The sequence below is a fragment of the Ranitomeya imitator genome, chromosome 4, assembly GCF_032444005.1.
Source record: "Ranitomeya imitator isolate aRanImi1 chromosome 4, aRanImi1.pri, whole genome shotgun sequence".
NCBI classification, from domain to species: Eukaryota; Metazoa; Chordata; class Amphibia; order Anura; family Dendrobatidae; genus Ranitomeya; species Ranitomeya imitator.
The window spans coordinates 653,299,262-653,314,497 of record NC_091285.1 but is presented as its reverse complement, the minus strand read 5'-3'; the positions used below and the strand labels follow the sequence as shown (position 1 = coordinate 653,314,497).

The 15,236-nt window shown below is 47.0% G+C and overlaps 31 non-coding genes and 1 pseudogene across 31 annotated transcripts; all 32 read left to right on the top strand.

The window, feature by feature from the left end:
- Positions 1-397: 397 nt before the first annotated feature.
- On the top strand, positions 398-558 carry LOC138677723 (U4 spliceosomal RNA; annotated as a pseudogene).
- Positions 559-2,427: 1,869 nt separating this feature from the next.
- On the top strand, positions 2,428-2,568 carry LOC138677664 (U4 spliceosomal RNA). The gene has a single exon (XR_011321066.1). It is a non-coding gene; the product is annotated as a U4 spliceosomal RNA (small nuclear RNA).
- Positions 2,569-2,843: 275 nt separating this feature from the next.
- On the top strand, positions 2,844-2,984 carry LOC138677484 (U4 spliceosomal RNA). Its single transcript, XR_011320892.1, has one exon. It is a non-coding gene; the product is annotated as a U4 spliceosomal RNA (small nuclear RNA).
- Positions 2,985-3,259: 275 nt separating this feature from the next.
- Positions 3,260-3,400, top strand: LOC138677859 (U4 spliceosomal RNA). Its single transcript, XR_011321251.1, has one exon. It is a non-coding gene; the product is annotated as a U4 spliceosomal RNA (small nuclear RNA).
- Positions 3,401-3,675: 275 nt separating this feature from the next.
- LOC138677858 (U4 spliceosomal RNA) lies at positions 3,676-3,816 on the top strand. The gene has a single exon (XR_011321250.1). It is a non-coding gene; the product is annotated as a U4 spliceosomal RNA (small nuclear RNA).
- Positions 3,817-4,091: 275 nt separating this feature from the next.
- LOC138677628 (U4 spliceosomal RNA) lies at positions 4,092-4,232 on the top strand. Its single transcript, XR_011321032.1, has one exon. It is a non-coding gene; the product is annotated as a U4 spliceosomal RNA (small nuclear RNA).
- A 275-nt stretch (positions 4,233-4,507) lies between these two features.
- LOC138677657 (U4 spliceosomal RNA) lies at positions 4,508-4,648 on the top strand. The gene has a single exon (XR_011321059.1). It is a non-coding gene; the product is annotated as a U4 spliceosomal RNA (small nuclear RNA).
- A 275-nt stretch (positions 4,649-4,923) lies between these two features.
- LOC138677623 (U4 spliceosomal RNA) lies at positions 4,924-5,064 on the top strand. The gene has a single exon (XR_011321027.1). It is a non-coding gene; the product is annotated as a U4 spliceosomal RNA (small nuclear RNA).
- Positions 5,065-5,339: 275 nt separating this feature from the next.
- Positions 5,340-5,480, top strand: LOC138677578 (U4 spliceosomal RNA). Its single transcript, XR_011320984.1, has one exon. It is a non-coding gene; the product is annotated as a U4 spliceosomal RNA (small nuclear RNA).
- Positions 5,481-5,755: 275 nt separating this feature from the next.
- Positions 5,756-5,896, top strand: LOC138677634 (U4 spliceosomal RNA). The gene has a single exon (XR_011321038.1). It is a non-coding gene; the product is annotated as a U4 spliceosomal RNA (small nuclear RNA).
- A 275-nt stretch (positions 5,897-6,171) lies between these two features.
- On the top strand, positions 6,172-6,310 carry LOC138677583 (U4 spliceosomal RNA). Its single transcript, XR_011320989.1, has one exon. It is a non-coding gene; the product is annotated as a U4 spliceosomal RNA (small nuclear RNA).
- A 277-nt stretch (positions 6,311-6,587) lies between these two features.
- On the top strand, positions 6,588-6,728 carry LOC138677768 (U4 spliceosomal RNA). Its single transcript, XR_011321163.1, has one exon. It is a non-coding gene; the product is annotated as a U4 spliceosomal RNA (small nuclear RNA).
- Positions 6,729-7,003: 275 nt separating this feature from the next.
- On the top strand, positions 7,004-7,144 carry LOC138677767 (U4 spliceosomal RNA). Its single transcript, XR_011321162.1, has one exon. It is a non-coding gene; the product is annotated as a U4 spliceosomal RNA (small nuclear RNA).
- Positions 7,145-7,419: 275 nt separating this feature from the next.
- LOC138677857 (U4 spliceosomal RNA) lies at positions 7,420-7,560 on the top strand. The gene has a single exon (XR_011321249.1). It is a non-coding gene; the product is annotated as a U4 spliceosomal RNA (small nuclear RNA).
- A 275-nt stretch (positions 7,561-7,835) lies between these two features.
- On the top strand, positions 7,836-7,976 carry LOC138677627 (U4 spliceosomal RNA). The gene has a single exon (XR_011321031.1). It is a non-coding gene; the product is annotated as a U4 spliceosomal RNA (small nuclear RNA).
- A 275-nt stretch (positions 7,977-8,251) lies between these two features.
- Positions 8,252-8,392, top strand: LOC138677673 (U4 spliceosomal RNA). Its single transcript, XR_011321074.1, has one exon. It is a non-coding gene; the product is annotated as a U4 spliceosomal RNA (small nuclear RNA).
- A 275-nt stretch (positions 8,393-8,667) lies between these two features.
- LOC138677856 (U4 spliceosomal RNA) lies at positions 8,668-8,808 on the top strand. The gene has a single exon (XR_011321248.1). It is a non-coding gene; the product is annotated as a U4 spliceosomal RNA (small nuclear RNA).
- A 275-nt stretch (positions 8,809-9,083) lies between these two features.
- On the top strand, positions 9,084-9,224 carry LOC138677855 (U4 spliceosomal RNA). The gene has a single exon (XR_011321247.1). It is a non-coding gene; the product is annotated as a U4 spliceosomal RNA (small nuclear RNA).
- Positions 9,225-9,499: 275 nt separating this feature from the next.
- LOC138677482 (U4 spliceosomal RNA) lies at positions 9,500-9,640 on the top strand. The gene has a single exon (XR_011320890.1). It is a non-coding gene; the product is annotated as a U4 spliceosomal RNA (small nuclear RNA).
- Positions 9,641-9,915: 275 nt separating this feature from the next.
- LOC138677854 (U4 spliceosomal RNA) lies at positions 9,916-10,056 on the top strand. The gene has a single exon (XR_011321246.1). It is a non-coding gene; the product is annotated as a U4 spliceosomal RNA (small nuclear RNA).
- A 275-nt stretch (positions 10,057-10,331) lies between these two features.
- On the top strand, positions 10,332-10,472 carry LOC138677622 (U4 spliceosomal RNA). The gene has a single exon (XR_011321026.1). It is a non-coding gene; the product is annotated as a U4 spliceosomal RNA (small nuclear RNA).
- A 275-nt stretch (positions 10,473-10,747) lies between these two features.
- LOC138677577 (U4 spliceosomal RNA) lies at positions 10,748-10,888 on the top strand. The gene has a single exon (XR_011320983.1). It is a non-coding gene; the product is annotated as a U4 spliceosomal RNA (small nuclear RNA).
- Positions 10,889-11,163: 275 nt separating this feature from the next.
- On the top strand, positions 11,164-11,304 carry LOC138677633 (U4 spliceosomal RNA). The gene has a single exon (XR_011321037.1). It is a non-coding gene; the product is annotated as a U4 spliceosomal RNA (small nuclear RNA).
- A 275-nt stretch (positions 11,305-11,579) lies between these two features.
- LOC138677582 (U4 spliceosomal RNA) lies at positions 11,580-11,718 on the top strand. Its single transcript, XR_011320988.1, has one exon. It is a non-coding gene; the product is annotated as a U4 spliceosomal RNA (small nuclear RNA).
- Positions 11,719-11,995: 277 nt separating this feature from the next.
- Positions 11,996-12,136, top strand: LOC138677766 (U4 spliceosomal RNA). Its single transcript, XR_011321161.1, has one exon. It is a non-coding gene; the product is annotated as a U4 spliceosomal RNA (small nuclear RNA).
- Positions 12,137-12,411: 275 nt separating this feature from the next.
- LOC138677765 (U4 spliceosomal RNA) lies at positions 12,412-12,552 on the top strand. Its single transcript, XR_011321160.1, has one exon. It is a non-coding gene; the product is annotated as a U4 spliceosomal RNA (small nuclear RNA).
- A 275-nt stretch (positions 12,553-12,827) lies between these two features.
- Positions 12,828-12,968, top strand: LOC138677763 (U4 spliceosomal RNA). The gene has a single exon (XR_011321158.1). It is a non-coding gene; the product is annotated as a U4 spliceosomal RNA (small nuclear RNA).
- A 275-nt stretch (positions 12,969-13,243) lies between these two features.
- Positions 13,244-13,382, top strand: LOC138677581 (U4 spliceosomal RNA). The gene has a single exon (XR_011320987.1). It is a non-coding gene; the product is annotated as a U4 spliceosomal RNA (small nuclear RNA).
- A 277-nt stretch (positions 13,383-13,659) lies between these two features.
- LOC138677761 (U4 spliceosomal RNA) lies at positions 13,660-13,800 on the top strand. The gene has a single exon (XR_011321155.1). It is a non-coding gene; the product is annotated as a U4 spliceosomal RNA (small nuclear RNA).
- A 275-nt stretch (positions 13,801-14,075) lies between these two features.
- LOC138677750 (U4 spliceosomal RNA) lies at positions 14,076-14,216 on the top strand. The gene has a single exon (XR_011321143.1). It is a non-coding gene; the product is annotated as a U4 spliceosomal RNA (small nuclear RNA).
- A 276-nt stretch (positions 14,217-14,492) lies between these two features.
- On the top strand, positions 14,493-14,633 carry LOC138677545 (U4 spliceosomal RNA). The gene has a single exon (XR_011320951.1). It is a non-coding gene; the product is annotated as a U4 spliceosomal RNA (small nuclear RNA).
- A 275-nt stretch (positions 14,634-14,908) lies between these two features.
- On the top strand, positions 14,909-15,049 carry LOC138677853 (U4 spliceosomal RNA). The gene has a single exon (XR_011321245.1). It is a non-coding gene; the product is annotated as a U4 spliceosomal RNA (small nuclear RNA).
- Positions 15,050-15,236: the final 187 nt, after the last annotated feature.

Here is a 15,236-nt window from a genome sequence, read left to right as displayed (position 1 = left end):
CAGGAGGAGAGCAGAGAAGCAGAGCGCAGCGCTGGAGGACAGACGGCTGTAGGTAAGTACCTAGTGTTTGTTTTTTTTTACTTTTAGCATGGTAACCAGGGTAAACATCGGGTTACTAAGCGCGGCCCTGCGCTTAGTTACCCGATGTTAACCCTGGTTACCGGCATCGTTGGTCGCTGGAGAGCGGTCTGTGTGACAGCTCTCCAGCGACCAAACAGCGACGCTGCAGCGATCCGGATCGTTGTCGGTATCGCTGCAGCGTCGCTAAATGTGAAGGGGCCTTTAGACTGTCGACACCTTGAAGCAGTGCGGGAGGGCCAGTGGTCAAATGGATCTCACCATAACTTAAATGAGCTCTTCCTTGGAAGCGGGAATTCCTAGTCGCCCAACTTCCTCCAACTTTGCGCAGTGGCAATATCGTAGCCCATGAGGTATAACCGAGGCGTGATTATTGCTAATTGAAAACTTTTCCCAATACCCTGCCATGATGACTTGAAATACAGGTCCTTCTCAAAAAATTAGCATATAGTGTTAAATTTCATTATTTACCATAATGTAATGATTACAATTAAACTTTCATATATTATAGATTCATTATCCACCAACTGAAATTTGTCAGGTCTTTTATTGTTTTAATACTGATGATTTTGGCATACAACTCCTGATAACCCAAAAAACCTGTCTCAATAAATTAGCATATTTCACCCATCCAATCAAATAAAAGTGTTTTTTAATAACAAACAAAAAAACCAACAAATAATAATGTTCAGTTATGCACTCAATACTTGGTCGGGAATCCTTTTGCAGAAATGACTGCTTCAATGCGGCGTGGCATGGAGGCAATCAGCCTGTGACACTGCTGAGATGTTATGGAGGCCCAGGATGCTTCAATAGCGGCCTTAAGCTCATCCAGAGTGTTGGGTCTTGAGTCTCTCAACTTTCTCTTCACAATATCCCACAGATTCTCTATGGGGTTCAGGTCAGGAGAGTTGGCAGGCCAATTGAGCACAGTAATACCATGGTCAGTAAACCATTTACCAGTGGTTTTGGCACTGTGAGCAGGTGCCAGGTCGTGCTGAAAAATGAAATCTTCATCTCCATAAAGCATTTCAGCCGATGGAAGCATGAAGTGCTCCAAAATCTCCTGATAGCTAGCTGCATTGACCCTGCCCTTGATGAAACACAGTGGACCAACACCAGCAGCTGACATGGCACCCTACACCATCACTGACTGTGGGTACTTGACACTGGACTTCAGGCATTTTGGCATTTCCTTCTCCCCAGTCTTCCTCCAGACTCTGGCACCTTGATTTCTGAATGACATGCAATATTTGCTTTCATCAGAAAAAAGTACTTGGGACCACTTAGCAACAGTCCAGTGCTGCTTCTCTGTAGCCCAGGTCAGGCGCCTCTGCCGCTGTTTATGGTTCAAAAGTGGCTTTACCTGGGGAATGCGGCACCTGTAGCCCATTTCCTGCACACGCCTGTGCACGGTGGCTCTGGATGTTTCCACACCAGACTCAGTCCACTGCTTCCTCAGGTTCCCCAAGGTCTGGAATCGGTCCTTCTCCACAATCTTCCTCAGGGTCCGGTCTCCTCTTCTCGTTGTACAGCGTTTTCTGCCACATTGTTTCCTTCCAACAGACTTACCATTGAGGTGCCTTGATACAGCACTCTGGGAACAGCCTATTTGTTGAGAAATTTCTTTCTGGGTCTTACCCTCTTGCTTGAGGGTGTCAATGATGGCCTTCTTGACATCTGTCAGGTCGCTAGTCTTACCCATGATGGGGGTTTTGAGTAATGAACCAGGCAGGGAGTTTATAAAAGCCTCAGGTATCTTTTGCATGTGTTTAGAGTTAATTAGTTGATTCAGAAGATTAGGGTAATAGGTCGTTTAGAGAACCTTTTCTTGATATGCTAATTTATTGAGACAGGTTTTTTGGGTTATCAGGAGTTGTATGCCAAAATCATCAGTATTAAAACAATAAAAGACCTGACAAATTTCAGTTGGTGGATAATGAATCTATAATATATGAAAGTTTAATTGTAATCATTACATTATGGTAAATAATGAAATTTAACACTATATGCTAATTTTTTGAGAAGGACCTGTATAGTCAGCATTGGCAATTTTCGTTGGTCTCTCAGGAGACTTCATCCATGGCATGCAAATGACAGAGTCTTAGCTCCTCCCAGTGTGGAGGAGAATCCTTGCTTCCCACAGCAACGTATTGATGGTTTATGCCTGGAGCAGAAGGAGAAAGTGAGCTGGTCTGGCTGTAATGGGCAAAAATGATGTCTTCCCTGAGCCCTTAGACTGTCGACACCTTGAAGCAGTGCGGGAGGGCCAGTGGTCAAATGGATCTCACCATAACTTAAATGAGCTCTTCCTTGGAAGCGGGAATTCCTAGTCGCCCAACTTGCTCCAACTTTGCGCAGTGGCAGTATCGTAGCCCATGAGATATAACCGAGGCGTGATTATTGCTAATTGAAAACTTTTCCCAATACCCCGCCATGATGACTTGAAATATAGTCAGCATTGGCAATTTTTGTTGGTCTCTCAGGAGACTTCATCCATGGTATGCAAATGACAGAGTCTTAGCTCCTCCCAGTGTGTAGAAGAATCCTTGCTTCCCACAGCAACGTATTGATGGTTTATGCCTGGAGCAGAAGGAGAAAGTGAGCTGGTCTGGCTGTAATGGGCAAAAATGATGTCTTCCCTGAACCCTTACACTGTCGACACCTTGAAGCAGTGCGGGAGGGCCAGTGGTCAAATGGATCTCACCATAACTTAAATGAGCTCTTCCTTGGAAGCGGGAATTCCTAGTCGCCCAACTTCCTCCAACTTTGCGCAGTGGCAATATCGTAGCCGATGAGGTATAACCGAGGCGTGATTATTGCTAATTGAAAACTTTTCCCAATACCCTGCCATGATGACTTGAAATATAGTCAGCATTGGCAATTTTTGTTTGTCTCTCAGGAGACTTCATCCATGGTATGCAAATGACAGAGTCTTAGCTCCTCCCAGTGTGGAGGAGAATCCTTGCTTCCCACAGCAACGTATTGATGGTTCATGCCTGGAGCAGAAGGAGAAAGTGAGCTGGTCTGGCTGTAATGGGCAAAAATGATGTCTCCCCTGAGCCCTTAGACTGTCGACACCTTGAAGCAGTGCGGGAGGGCCAGTGGTCAAATGGATCTCACCATAACTTAAATGAGCTCTTCCTTGGAAGCGGGAATTCCTAGTCGCCCAACTTCCTCCAACTTTGCGCAGTGGCAATATCGTAGCCCATGAGGTATAACCGAGGCGTGATTATTGCTAATTGAAAACTTTTCCCAATACCCCGCCATGATGACTTGAAATATAGTCAGCATTGGCAATTTTTGTTGGTCTCTCAGGAGACTTCATCCATGGTATGCAAATGACAGAGTCTTAGCTCCTCCCAGTGTGGAGGAGAATCCTTGCTTCCCACAGCAACGTATTGATGGTTTATGCCTGGAGCAGAAGGAGAAAGTGAGCTGGTCTGGCAGTAATGGGCAAAAATGATGTCTTCCCTGAGCCCTTAGACTGTCGACACCTTGAAGCAGTGCGGGAGGGCCAGTGGTCAAATGGATCTCACCATAACTTAAATGAGCTCTTCCTTGGAAGCGGGAATTCCTAGTCGCCCAACTTCCTCCAACTTTGCGCAGTGGCAATATCGTAGCCCATGAGGTATAACCGAGGCGTGATTATTGCTAATTGAAAACTTTTCCCAATACCCCGCCATGATGACTTGAAATATAGTCAGCATTGGCAATTTTTGTTGGTCTCTCAGGAGACTTCATCCATGGTATGCAAATGCCAGAGTCTTAGCTCCTCCCAGTGTGGAGAAGAATCCTTGCTTCCCACAGCAACGTATTGATGGTTTATGCCTGGAGCAGAAGGAGAAAGTGAGCTGGTCTGGCTGTAATGGGCAAAAATGATGTCTTCCCTGAGCCCTTAGACTGTCGACACCTTGAAGCAGTGCGGGAGGGCCAGTGGTCAAATGGATCTCACCATAACTTAAATGAGCTCTTCCTTGGAAGCGGGAATTCCTAGTCGCCCAACTTCCTCCAACTTTGCGCAGTGGCAATATCGTAGCCCATGAGGTATAACCGAGGCGTGATTATTGCTAATTGAAAACTTTTCCCATTACCCCGCCATGATGACTTGAAATATAGTCAGCAGTGGCAATTTTTGTTGGTCTCTCAGGAGACTTCATCCATGGTATGCAAATGACAGAGTCTTAGCTCCTCCCAGTGTGGAGGAGAATCCTTGCTTCCCACAGCAACGTATTGATGGTTTATGCCTGGAGCAGAAGGAGAAAGTGAGCTGGTCAGGCTGTAATGGGCAAAAATGATGTCTTCCCTGAGCTCTTAGACTGTCGACACCTTGAAGCAGTGCGGGAGGGCCAGTGCTCAAATGGATCTCACCATAACTTAAATGAGCTCTTCCTTGGAAGCGGGAATTCCTAGTCGCCCAACTTCCTCCAACTTTGCGCAGTGGCAATATCGTAGCCCATGAGGTATAACCGAGGCGTGATTATTGCTAATTGAAAACTTTTCCCAATACCCTGCCATGATGACTTGAAATATAGTCAGCATTGGCAATTCTTGTTTGTCTCTCAGGAGACTTCATCCATGGTATGCAAATGACAGAGTCTTAGCTCCTCCCAGTGTGGAGGAGAATCTTTGCTTCCCACAGCAACGTATTGATGGTTTATGCCTGGAGCAGAAGGAGAAAGTGAGCTGGTCTGGCTGTAATGGGCAAAAATGATGTCTTCCCTGAGCCCTTAGACTGTCGACACCTTGAAGCAGTGCGGGAGGGCCAGTGGTCAAATGGATCTCACCATAACTTAAATGAGCTCTTCCTTGGAAGCGGGAATTCCTAGTCGCCCAACTTCCTCCAACTTTGCGCAGTGGCAATATCGTAGCCCATGAGGTATAACCGAGGTGTGATTATTGCTAATTGAAAACTTTTCCCAATACCCCGCCATGATGACTTGAAATATAGTCAGCATTGGCAATTTTTGTTGGTTTCTCAGGAGACTTCATCCATGGTATGCAAATGACAGAGTCTTAGCTCCTCCCAGTGTGGAGGAGAATCCTTGCTTCCCACAGCAACGTATTGATGGTTTATGCCTGGAGCAGAAGGAGAAAGTGAGCTGGTCTGGCTGTAATGGGCAAAAATGATGTCTTCCCTGAGCCCTTAGACTGTCGACACCTTGAAGCAGTGCGGGAGGGCCAGTGGTCAAATAGATCTCACCATAACTTAAATGAGCTCTTCCTTGGAAGCGGGAATTCCTAGTCGCCCAACTTCCTCCAACTTTGCGCAGTGGCAATATCGTAGCCCATGAGGTATAACCGAGGCGTGATTATTGCTAATTGAAAACTTTTCCCAATACCCCGCCATGATGACTTGAAATATAGTCAGCATTGGCAATTTTTGTCGGTTTTTCAGGAGACTTTATCCATGGCATGCAAATGACAGAGTCTTAGCTCCTCCCAGTGTGGAGGAGAATCCTTGCTTTCCACAGCATCGTATTGATGGTTTATGCCTGGAGCAGAAGGAGAAAGTGAGCTGGTCTGGCTGTAATGGGCAAAAATGATGTCTTCCCTGAGCCCTTAGACTGTCGACACCTTGAAGCAGTGCGGGAGGGCCAGTGGTCAAATGGATCTCACCATAACTTAAATGAGCTCTTCCTTGGAAGCGGGAATTCCTAGTCGCCCAACTTCCTCCAACTTTGCGCAGTGGCAATATCGTAGCCCATGAGGTATAACCGTGGCGTGATTATTGCTAATTGAAAACTTTTCCCAATACCGCGCCATGATGACTTGAAATATAGTCAGCATTGGCAATTTTTGTCGGTCTCTCAGGAGACTTCATCCATGGTATGCAAATGACAGAGTCTTAGCTCCTCCCAGTGTGGAGGAGAATCCTTGCTTCCCACAGCAACGTATTGATGGTTTATGCCTGGAGCAGAAGGAGAAAGTGAGCTGGTCTGGCTGTAATGGGCAAAAATGATGTCTTCCCTGAGCCCTTAGACTGTCGACACCTTGAAGCAGTGCGGGAGGGCCAGTGGTCAAATGGATCTCACCATAACTTAAATGAGCTCTTCCTTGGAAGCGGGAATTCCTAGTCGCCCAACTTCCTCCAACTTTGCGCAGTGGCAATATCGTAGCCCATGAGGTATAACCGAGGCGTGATTATTGCTAATTGAAAACTTTTCCCAATACCCCGCCATGATGACTTGAAATATAGTCAGCATTGGCAATTTTTGTCGGTCATTTATGAGACTTCATCCATGGTATGCAAATGACAGAGTCTTAGCTCCTCCCAGTGTGGAGGCGAATCCTTGCTTCCCACAGCAACGTATTGATGGTTTATACCTGGAGCAGAAGGAGAAAGTGAGCTGGTCTGGCTGTAATGGGCAAAAATGATGTCTTCCCTGAGCCCTTAGACTGTCGACACCTTGAAGCAGTGCGGGAGGGCCAGTGGTCAAATGGATCTCACCATAACTTAAATGAGCTCTTCCTTGGAAGCGGGAATTCCTAGTCGCCCAACTTCCTCCAACTTTGCGCAGTGGCAATATCGTAGCCCATGAGGTATAACCGAGGCGTGATTATTGCTAATTGAAAACTTTTCCCAATACCCCGCCATGATGACTTGAAATATAGTCAGCATTGGCAATTTTTGTCGGTCTCTCAGGAGACTTCATCCATGGTATGCAAATGACAGAGTCTTAGCTCCTCCCAGTGTGGAGGAGAATCCTTGCTTCCCACAGCAACGTATTGATGGTTTATGCCTGGAGCAGAAGGAGAAAGTGAGCTGGTCTGGCTGTAATGGGCAAAAATGATGTCTTCCCTGAGCCCTTAGACTGTCGACACCTTGAAGCAGTGCGGGAAGGCCAGTGGTCAAATGGATCTCACCATAACTTAAATGAGCTCTTCCTTGGAAGCGGGAATTCCTAGTCGCCCGACTTCCTCCAACTTTGCGCAGTGGCAATATCGTAGCCCATGAGGTATAACCGAGGCGTGATTATTGCTAATTGAAAACTTTTCCCAATACCCCGCCATGATGACTTGAAATATAGTCAGCATTGGCAATTTTTGTCGGTCTCTCAGGAGACTTCATCCATGGTATGCAAATGACAGAGTCTTAGCTTCTCCCAGTGTGGAGGAGAATCCTTGCTTCCCACAGCAACGTATTGATGGTTTATGCCTGGAGCAGAAGGAGAAAGTGAGCTGGTCTGGCTGTAATGGGCAAAAATGATGTCTTCCCTGAGCCCTTAGACTGTCGACACCTTGAAGCAGTGCGGGAGGGCCAGTGGTCAAATGGATCTCACCATAACTTAAATGAGCTCTTCCTTGAAAGCGGGAATTCCTAGTCGCCCAACTTCCTCCAACTTTGCGCAGTGGCAATATCGTAGCCCATGAGGTATAACCGAGGCGTGATTATTGCTAATTGAAAACTTTTCCCAATACCCCGCCATGATGACTTGAAATATAGTCAGCATTGGCAATTTTTGTTGGTCTCTCAGGAGACTTCATCCATGGTATGCAAATGCCAGAGTCTTAGCTCCTCCCAGTGTGGAGAAGAATCCTTGCTTCCCACAGCAACGTATTGATGGTTTATGCCTGGAGCAGAAGGAGAAAGTGAGCTGGTCTGGCTGTAATGGGCAAAAATGATGTCTTCCCTGAGCCCTTAGACTGTCGACACCTTGAAGCAGTGCGGGAGGGCCAGTGGTCAAATGGATCTCACCATAACTTAAATGAGCTCTTCCTTGGAAGCGGGAATTCCTAGTCGCCCAACTTCCTCCAACTTTGCGCAGTGGCAATATCGTAGCCCATGAGGTATAACCGAGGCGTGATTATTGCTAATTGAAAACTTTTCCCATTACCCCGCCATGATGACTTGAAATATAGTCAGCAGTGGCAATTTTTGTTGGTCTCTCAGGAGACTTCATCCATGGTATGCAAATGACAGAGTCTTAGCTCCTCCCAGTGTGGAGGAGAATCCTTGCTTCCCACAGCAACGTATTGATGGTTTATGCCTGGAGCAGAAGGAGAAAGTGAGCTGGTCAGGCTGTAATGGGCAAAAATGATGTCTTCCCTGAGCTCTTAGACTGTCGACACCTTGAAGCAGTGCGGGAGGGCCAGTGCTCAAATGGATCTCACCATAACTTAAATGAGCTCTTCCTTGGAAGCGGGAATTCCTAGTCGCCCAACTTCCTCCAACTTTGCGCAGTGGCAATATCGTAGCCCATGAGGTATAACCGAGGCGTGATTATTGCTAATTGAAAACTTTTCCCAATGCCCTGCCATGATGACTTGAAATATAGTCAGCATTGGCAATTCTTGTTTGTCTCTCAGGAGACTTCATCCATGGTATGCAAATGACAGAGTCTTAGCTCCTCCCAGTGTGGAGGAGAATCTTTGCTTCCCACAGCAACGTATTGATGGTTTATGCCTGGAGCAGAAGGAGAAAGTGAGCTGGTCTGGCTGTAATGGGCAAAAATGATGTCTTCCCTGAGCCCTTAGACTGTCGACACCTTGAAGCAGTGCGGGAGGGCCAGTGGTCAAATGGATCTCACCATAACTTAAATGAGCTCTTCCTTGGAAGCGGGAATTCCTAGTCGCCCAACTTCCTCCAACTTTGCGCAGTGGCAATATCGTAGCCCATGAGGTATAACCGAGGCGTGATTATTGCTAATTGAAAACTTTTCCCAATACCCCGCCATGATGACTTGAAATATAGTCAGCATTGGCAATTTTTGTTGGTCTCTCAGGAGACTTCATCCATGGTATGCAAATGACAGAGTCTTAGCTCCTCCCAGTGTGGAGGAGAATTCTTGCTTCCCACAGCAACGTATTGATGGTTTATGCCTGGAGCAGAAGGAGAAAGTGAACTGGTCTGGCTGTAATGAGTAAAAATGATGTTTTCCCTGAGCCCTTAAACTGTCGACACCTTGAAGCAGTGCGGGAGGGCCAGTGGTCAAATGGATCTCACCATAACTTAAATGAGCTCTTCCTTGGAAGCGGGAATTCCTAGTCGCCCAACTTCCTCCAACTTTGCGCAGTGGCAATATCGTAGCCCATGAGGTATAACCGAGGCGTGATTATTGCTAATTGAAAACTTTTCCCAATACCCCGCCATGATGACTTGAAATATAGTCAGCATTGGCAATTTTTGTTGGTCTCTCAGGAGACTTCATCCATGGTATGCAAGTGACAGAGTCTTAGCTCCTCCCAGTGTGGAGGAGAATCCTTGCTTCCCACAGCAACGTATTGATGGTTTATGCCTGGAGCAGAAGGAGAAAGTGAGCTGGTCTGGCTGTAATGGGCAAAAATGATGTCTTCCCTGAGCCCTTAGACTGTCGACACCTTGAAGCAGTGCGGGAGGGCCAGTGGTCAAATGGATCTCACCATAACTTAAATGAGCTCTTCCTTGGAAGCGGGAATTCCTAGTCGCCCAACTTCCTCCAACTTTGCGCAGTGGCAATATCGTAGCCCATGAGGGATAACCGAGGCGTGATTATTGCTAATTGAAAACTTTTCCCAATACCCCGCCATGATGACTTGAAATATAGTCAGCATTGGCAATTTTTGTTGGTCTCTCAGGAGACTTCATCCATGGTATGCAAATGACAGAGTCTTAGCTCCTCCCAGTGTGGAGGAGAATCCTTGCTTCCCACAGCAACGTATTGATGGTTTATGCCTGGAGCAGAAGGAGAAAGTGAGCTGGTCTGGCTGTAATGGGCAAAAATGATGTCTTCCCTGAGCCCTTAGACTGTCGACACCTTGAAGCAGTGCGGGAAGGCCAGTGGTCAAATGGATCTCACCATAACTTAAATGAGCTCTTCCTTGGAAGCGGGAATTCCTAGTCGCCCAACTTCCTCCAACTTTGCGCAGTGGCAATATCGTAGCCCATGAGGTATAACCGAGGCGTGATTATTGCTAATTGAAAACTTTTCCCAATACCCCGCCATGATGACTTGAAATATAGTCAGCATTGGCAATTTTTGTTGGTCTCTCAGGAGACTTCATCCATGGTATGCAAATGACAGAGTCTTAGCTCCTCCCAGCGTGGAGGAGAATCCTTGCTTCCCACAGCAACGTATTGATGGTTTATGCCTGGAGCATAAGGAGAAAGTGAGCTGGTCTGGCTGTAATGGGCAAAAATGATGTCTTCCCTGAGCCCTTAGACTGTCGACACCTTGAAGCAGTGCGGGAGGGCCAGTGGTCAAATGGATCTCACCATAACTTAAATGAGCTCTTCCTTGGAAGCGGGAATTCCTAGTCGCCCAACTTCCTCCAACTTTGCGCAGTGGCAATATCGTAGCCCATGAGGTATAACCGAGGTGTGATTATTGCTAATTGAAAACTTTTCCCAATACCCCGCCATGATGACTTGAAATATAGTCAGCATTGGCAATTTTTGTTGGTTTCTCAGGAGACTTCATCCATGGTATGCAAATGACAGAGTCTTAGCTCCTCCCAGTGTGGAGGAGAATCCTTGCTTCCCACAGCAACGTATTGATGGTTTATGCCTGGAGCAGAAGGAGAAAGTGAGCTGGTCTGGCTGTAATGGGCAAAAATGATGTCTTCCCTGAGCCCTTAGACTGTCGACACCTTGAAGCAGTGCGGGAGGGCCAGTGGTCAAATAGATCTCACCATAACTTAAATGAGCTCTTCCTTGGAAGCGGGAATTCCTAGTCGCCCAACTTCCTCCAACTTTGCGCAGTGGCAATATCGTAGCCCATGAGGTATAACCGAGGCGTGATTATTGCTAATTGAAAACTTTTCCCAATACCCCGCCATGATGACTTGAAATATAGTCAGCATTGGCAATTTTTGTCGGTTTTTCAGGAGACTTTATCCATGGCATGCAAATGACAGAGTCTTAGCTCCTCCCAGTGTGGAGGAGAATCCTTGCTTTCCACAGCATCGTATTGATGGTTTATGCCTGGAGCAGAAGGAGAAAGTGAGCTGGTCTGGCTGTAATGGGCAAAAATGATGTCTTCCCTGAGCCCTTAGACTGTCGACACCTTGAAGCAGTGCGGGAGGGCCAGTGGTCAAATGGATCTCACCATAACTTAAATGAGCTCTTCCTTGGAAGCGGGAATTCCTAGTCGCCCAACTTCCTCCAACTTTGCGCAGTGGCAATATCGTAGCCCATGAGGTATAACCGTGGCGTGATTATTGCTAATTGAAAACTTTTCCCAATACCGCGCCATGATGACTTGAAATATAGTCAGCATTGGCAATTTTTGTCGGTCTCTCAGGAGACTTCATCCATGGTATGCAAATGACAGAGTCTTAGCTCCTCCCAGTGTGGAGGAGAATCCTTGCTTCCCACAGCAACGTATTGATGGTTTATGCCTGGAGCAGAAGGAGAAAGTGAGCTGGTCTGGCTGTAATGGGCAAAAATGATGTCTTCCCTGAGCCCTTAGACTGTCGACACCTTGAAGCAGTGCGGGAGGGCCAGTGGTCAAATGGATCTCACCATAACTTAAATGAGCTCTTCCTTGGAAGCGGGAATTCCTAGTCGCCCAACTTCCTCCAACTTTGCGCAGTGGCAATATCGTAGCCCATGAGGTATAACCGAGGCGTGATTATTGCTAATTGAAAACTTTTCCCAATACCCCGCCATGATGACTTGAAATATAGTCAGCATTGGCAATTTTTGTCGGTCATTTATGAGACTTCATCCATGGTATGCAAATGACAGAGTCTTAGCTCCTCCCAGTGTGGAGGCGAATCCTTGCTTCCCACAGCAACGTATTGATGGTTTATACCTGGAGCAGAAGGAGAAAGTGAGCTGGTCTGGCTGTAATGGGCAAAAATGATGTCTTCCCTGAGCCCTTAGACTGTCGACACCTTGAAGCAGTGCGGGAGGGCCAGTGGTCAAATGGATCTCACCATAACTTAAATGAGCTCTTCCTTGGAAGCGGGAATTCCTAGTCGCCCAACTTCCTCCAACTTTGCGCAGTGGCAATATCGTAGCCCATGAGGTATAACCGAGGCGTGATTATTGCTAATTGAAAACTTTTCCCAATACCCCGCCATGATGACTTGAAATATAGTCAGCATTGGCAATTTTTGTCGGTCTCTCAGGAGACTTCATCCATGGTATGCAAATGACAGAGTCTTAGCTCCTCCCAGTGTGGAGGAGAATCCTTGCTTCCCACAGCAACGTATTGATGGTTTATGCCTGGAGCAGAAGGAGAAAGTGAGCTGGTCTGGCTGTAATGGGCAAAAATGATGTCTTCCCTGAGCCCTTAGACTGTCGACACCTTGAAGCAGTGCGGGAAGGCCAGTGGTCAAATGGATCTCACCATAACTTAAATGAGCTCTTCCTTGGAAGCGGGAATTCCTAGTCGCCCGACTTCCTCCAACTTTGCGCAGTGGCAATATCGTAGCCCATGAGGTATAACCGAGGCGTGATTATTGCTAATTGAAAACTTTTCCCAATACCCCGCCATGATGACTTGAAATATAGTCAGCATTGGCAATTTTTGTCGGTCTCTCAGGAGACTTCATCCATGGTATGCAAATGACAGAGTCTTAGCTTCTCCCAGTGTGGAGGAGAATCCTTGCTTCCCACAGCAACGTATTGATGGTTTATGCCTGGAGCAGAAGGAGAAAGTGAGCTGGTCTGGCTGTAATGGGCAAAAATGATGTCTTCCCTGAGCCCTTAGACTGTCGACACCTTGAAGCAGTGCGGGAGGGCCAGTGGTCAAATGGATCTCACCATAACTTAAATGAGCTCTTCCTTGGAAGCGGGAATTCCTAGTCGCCCAACTTCCTCCAACTTTGCGCAGTGGCAATATCGTAGCCCATGAGGTATAACCGAGGCGTGATTATTGCTAATTGAAAACTTTTCCCAATACCCCGCCATGATGACTTGAAATATAGTCAGCATTGGCAATTTTTGTCGGTCTCTCAGGAGACTTCATCCATGGTATGCAAATGACAGAGTCTTAGCTCCTCCCAGTGTGGAGGAGAATCCTTGCTTCCCACAGCAACGTATTGATGGTTTATGCCTGGAGCAGAAGGAGAAAGTGAGCTGGTCTGGCTGTAATGGGCAAAAATGATGTCTTCCCTGAGCCCTTAGACTGTCGACACCTTGAAGCAGTGCGGGAGGGCCAGTGGTCAAATGGATCTCACCATAACTTAAATGAGCTCTTCCTTGGAAGCGGGAATTCCTAGTCGCCCAACTTCCTCCAACTTTGCGCAGTGGCAATATCGTAGCCCATGAGGTATAACCGAGGCGTGATTATTGCTAATTGAAAACTTTTCCCAATACCCCGCCATGATGACTTGAAATATAGTCAGCATTGGCAATTTTTGTCGGTCATTTATGAGACTTCATCCATGGTATGCAAATGACAGAGTCTTAGCTCCTCCCAGTGTGGAGGAGAATCCTTGCTTCCCACAGCAACGTATTGATGGTTTATACTTGGAGCAGAAGGAGAAAGTGAGCTGGTCTGGCTGTAATGGGCAAAAATGATGTCTTCCCTGAGCCTTTAGACTGTCGACACCTTGAAGCAGTGCGGGAGGGCCAGTGGTCAAATGGATCTCACCATAACTTAAATGAGCTCTTCCTTGGAAGCGGGAATTCCTAGTCGCCCAACTTCCTCCAACTTTGCGCAGTGGCAATATCGTAGCCCATGAGGTATAACCGAGGCGTGATTATTGCTAATTGAAAACTTTTCCCAATACCCCGCCATGATGACTTGAAATATAGTCAGCATTGGCAATTTTTGTCGGTCTCTCAGGAGACTTCATCCATGGTATGCAAATGACAGAGTCTTAGCTCCTCCCAGTGTGGAGGAGAATCCTTGCTTCCCACAGCAACGTATTGATGGTTTATGCCTGGAGCAGAAGGAGAAAGTGAGCTGGTCTGGCTGTAATGGGCAAAAATGATGTCTTCCCTGAGCCCTTAGACTGTCGACACCTTGAAGCAGTGCGGGAGGGCCAGTGGTCAAATGGATCTCACCATAACTTAAATGAGCTCTTCCTTGGAAGCGGGAATTCCTAGTCGCCCGACTTCCTCCAACTTTGCGCAGTGGCAATATCGTAGCCCATGAGGTATAACCGAGGCGTGATTATTGCTAATTGAAAACTTTTCCCAATACCCCGCCATGATGACTTGAAATATAGTCAGCATTGGCAATTTTTGTCGGTCTCTCAGGAGACTTCATCCATGGTATGCAAATTACAGAGTCTTAGCTCCTCCCAGTGTGGAGGAGAATCCTTGCTTCCCACAGCAACGTATTGATGGTTTATGCCTGGAGCAGAAGGAGAAAATGAGCTGGTCTGGCTATAATGGGCAAAAATGATGTCTTCCCTGAGCCCTTAGACTGTCGAAAACCTTGAAGCAGTGCGGGAGGGCCAGTGGTCAAATGGATCTCACCATAACTTAAATGAGCTCTTCCTTGGAAGCGGGAATTCCTAGTCGCCCAACTTCCTCCAACTTTGCGCAGTGGCAATATCGTAGCCCATGAGGTATAACCGAGGCGTGATTATTGCTAATTGAAAACTTTTCCCAATACCCCGCCATGATGACTTGAAGTATAGTCAGCATTGGCAATTTTTGTTGGTTTCTCAGGAGACTTCATCCGTGGTATGCAAATGACAGAGTCTTAGCTCCTCCCAGTGTGGAGGAGAATCCTTGCTTCCCGCAGCAACGTATTGATGGTTTATGCCTGGAGCAGAAGGAGAAAGTGAGCTGGTCTGGCTGTAATGGGCAAAAATGATCTCTTCCCTGAGCCCTTAGACTGTCGACACCTTGAAGCAGTGCGGGAGGGCCAGTGGTCAAATGGATCTCACCATAACTTAAATGAGCTCTTCCTTGGAAGCGGGAATTCCTAGTCGCCCAACTTCCTCCAACTTTGCGCAGTGGCAATATCGTAGCCCATGAGGTATAACCGAGGCGTGATTATTGCTAATTGAAAACTTTTCCCAATACCCCGCCATGATGACTTGAAATATAGTCAGCATTGGCAATTTTTGTTGGTCTCTCAGGAGACTTCATCCATGGTATGCAAATGACAGAGTCTTAGCTCCTCCCAGTGTGGAGGAGAATCCTTGCTTCCCACAGCAACGTATTGATGGTTTATGCCTGGAGCAGAAGGAGAAAGTGAGCTGGTCTGGCTGTAATGGGCAAAAATGATGTCTTCCCTGAGCCCTTAGACTGTCGACACCTTGAAGCAGTG